Below are 3,604 nucleotides of genomic sequence, written 5' to 3'. Positions count from 1 at the left end.
CTCGGAAGCCATCGGAAGAGTGGAGAAAATGGTGAAGGAGGAGATGGGGGAGCGGCGGAGGGGTGTGATTCTTGCCCGCTGTCTGTCTGGCCTCGTTTAAATAGAGGGCAGACGGTAGGAGCTTGGCCAGCGTCTGGCCTTGTTTAAACTAAGGAAGGACGGGAGGAGCTCGATTGGTGTTGCGTTTAATTCCGGCCCGCTCATGAACGGATGTGTGGCCAGAGTAGGTTTCTAGGTTTGCATGCGGGTTTAACGGAGGGGTTTCATGGAGGCGAGGAGGGTTGTTCAGTCGGGCATGCAGCGGGCAGCGCAGTACTATTCGATTTGACAGCGGGTGGCGCAGTTCTTGATACGGCTTTAATGCAGACAAGGGAGGGGTAGCGGTTCTCGAAATGTTGAACGGCCAATGATGCATCCTCCTTCAATTAGCATCGTGCATGCATGAGGGAAGTAATGGGAGGAGGACCGGGAAAAGAGGCTGCATGATGCAAATGCAACACAGTTTGTACTCATATAAAGGCGCCCCTCCATTCCAATGTATCCACCAGATCATACACACCTAAGCATTTGCCTAAGCACCTACACTAAGCGCAAAAGTGCTCACTCCAGACCCATGGCGGCGATGCGCGCGAGCGGCAAGCGGCTGTGCCAGATGGTCCACGACACCGGCCTGCAGCATGGCGCCGAGGATCGTCTCCAGACGGTGTTCGCGACCGGTTGGTGGATGGCCGCCGTCGATACCAACTACAACTCTCAGTTGGACAAGATGATCGTTGCCACCACCAACAAGTTCACCGTCCTCAAGAAGCTCGGGGACGACATCACCATACTCCTCTAGCCCGCACGCCCGGGATCCTCATTGCCTACCACCCTAATCATCCTCCATGGCAGGAACATCTTTCAAGCACTGGTGGCCCTGCGACTGCCCGCTGATGCCATGAAGAATGTCCACCTGGAGGTCGCCCTCGCTGCGAGGCACCTCGCCCTGCAAGAATTCGTCGACCTACACATCCACATGTACGAGCAAATCGTGTACATAGGTATCTACAAGGCCATTGAGGACGCTACGACATTGGCCCTCCACAACTAGCTGGAAGCCTTGGATGCCTTTGCTGAGAAGCACCTTGACCCCGCCATAAAAGCCGCCGCTCCTTAGCCGGCGGTCGGTGGCCCGGCGCACTAAGTTGAGGAGGAGGAGGTCGTACGTTGATGGATGCATCTTTCTTCTTGCCTCCTGTAACCACCACTACAATCGCATCATCGTGGCCTTAATTCTTATTGTGCTATTGCATTCTTGTTCCAGCCAATACCGACATGTGCGATCCCTTTGCTTAATTTTATGCATCATTGTAACTAGTACTCCATCCATTAATTTATAAATTGTGCTTACCTTTTCCATCAACTTCGTGCAACGCACGGGCATCTTGCGAGAAACACTAGAACATGTCGGACCACATGTGACCAAACTGACGATGCACCAACCTAGCTACTACATACCCTGCTTATCTGGTGGAAATAGCCCTGCCCTAGAGTTTACAATCATTATTTCTATCTATCGATCATGCCAAGGAGCAGAACCAAATGTTACAATTTATACATTTTTCTCTATTCCTACTCCAATAAAAGACTCAGTTGGTGATGGTGGTGTGTCTGCCATCCATCGTTTCTGACCATTAGATCTGCATCTAACGGTTGTGAGGTAAGTTGGGGCATTTTTGCAACAATAGCCCACTTCTCCGTTCCAATTTACAGAAAACCCCTTATTATCTTGAAAGCAATCACAACCCTCCCTCACCTCATCAAAACAGCCCGAGAAATATATTTTGAGTGAAAAGTAATATATTAGGAGTATATCAAAACAAGAGTGATTTCTTTCAAGTTTGTGAACAAGTACTACTATCCTACTACTTTGGATTCGTCGCAACGCGCGGGCACATTGCCAATAAAAGGAAAAGGCCTGCCGCATTCGCGTCGCACCCCCACACGCCTGGGAATCGGGAGTACTCCATGGCCCATCTGGCACACCACATAGCTAGGGAAGGCATGTTGCCTAGCATCTTCACTTTCATGTGGGACCACCGTTGAGCAAACTGACTATTGGCAAACCGCACCCCGCCTTCCGTGGGGTTGGAAAGAAGAAACGAGGGGAAGATCTAGCTATAGCACGGAAGGCAAGAAATTTTGTGTCTGATGGGGCTCGCTGATAGTGTTATTTATTCATAACTAGCAAGATGCCAATGCGTTGCACGGAAAATCAAGATGCATTTGTATGAGTAGTTTATGTTGTGGGAGAAAAGGATGAACAAGAGAAGGCACTTATTTGCAAATGTGGAGAGGGGTGTGGGTATCTTTTTGCAAAATTTCCATAGTTTCCTTCCTATCCGTCAGATATAAATCGAACGGCCTATATTGCAGGATGGCAGGCACACCATCATCACCAACTCTGTTTTTTATAAGAGTATAGATATAGCTATAGATATAGAGAGTAGAGATTTGAGTGCAATGCACGTGTACCTTACTAGTTTGTTACCCTCATCCGGGTTTGGCATGAGCTCGTACTGCGGGAGCACCACAAGGCCTGCAACAGGAGTTACATTTCCCTCTTGGGGCCCATGGGACCAAGCTTCAGTGGCTTAGTGCACCGGCCTATGAGTCAATGACATGCGAGCTTAAATGCGGCTGGCCCACATGTCATTCTCATGGTGGTGGCGTGGTTCGTGACTCACTCGTTCGAGATGAACCGTCCGGCGGTGGCGTGGTCGTGGCGAGGGTGCCACAGCTGGGCGTCGAGGCGTTATGAGGCGTAGAAGGCCACACCGGCGGGTACTACATGTAGTACAAAAGTACGCCAACTGATGATTTATGCCCGGGACGAAATGTGTCACACTCGCTGGATGAAAATTCGATGGTGCGGGAGTACGGATCGGAGCACATGAGCGGGGCAGGCAAACCGCGTCCAATCGGGTGTGGCTGTGGTAGAAAGTTGATGGTCACCACAGTTCAGCTGGCCCGCATGTCATGCACTCAAATGCAGAGGAGCGGTGGGGCCAAGAGGGGTGAGGCGCACATCGGGGGACGTTGTGCCATGGGTTGGAGCGGCATCGTGGGAATCGCGTGTGGGTGTGATAGTGGTAGAAACAAGAAACGTGATGGTCGTCGTGGTTCAACTTCCATGGACAAGCTGTCATGTCTGCTGACACATGATTGCATACCGCTCACTACAAGGAGCAGTAGTAGAGAAAACTTGTTCTAAAGATACCATTTTTCTGATAACATTCTCGAGATATCATTAGTTTTTACATATGGAATTACTCCTGCAAGGGTCAATCACAACAGGTCTTTTGTAAAAAAAATGCATCTTGATGTTCCCTGTAATGCACGGGCATCTTGCTAGTTATGAAAGAAGCCCACACGGGCATCTTGCCGCAGGGTGTGCCACCGACCCAAACTCATTTTTTTCAGACGCCTAGGTGCACCGGATGCCGTGCCACGTTACAAAATGTAAAAAAAATAGCTCCAATTTTTTTAAAACCTGTTATATTCAAACCATCAAAACAACCCGAGGAATATATTTTGAGTGAAGCATGATTTACTTTTACTGATA

The sequence above is a fragment of the Triticum aestivum genome, chromosome 1A (genome assembly GCF_018294505.1).
Source record: "Triticum aestivum cultivar Chinese Spring chromosome 1A, IWGSC CS RefSeq v2.1, whole genome shotgun sequence".
NCBI classification, from domain to species: domain Eukaryota; kingdom Viridiplantae; phylum Streptophyta; class Magnoliopsida; order Poales; family Poaceae; genus Triticum; species Triticum aestivum.
Note: the sequence above shows the minus strand (reverse complement) of the source record.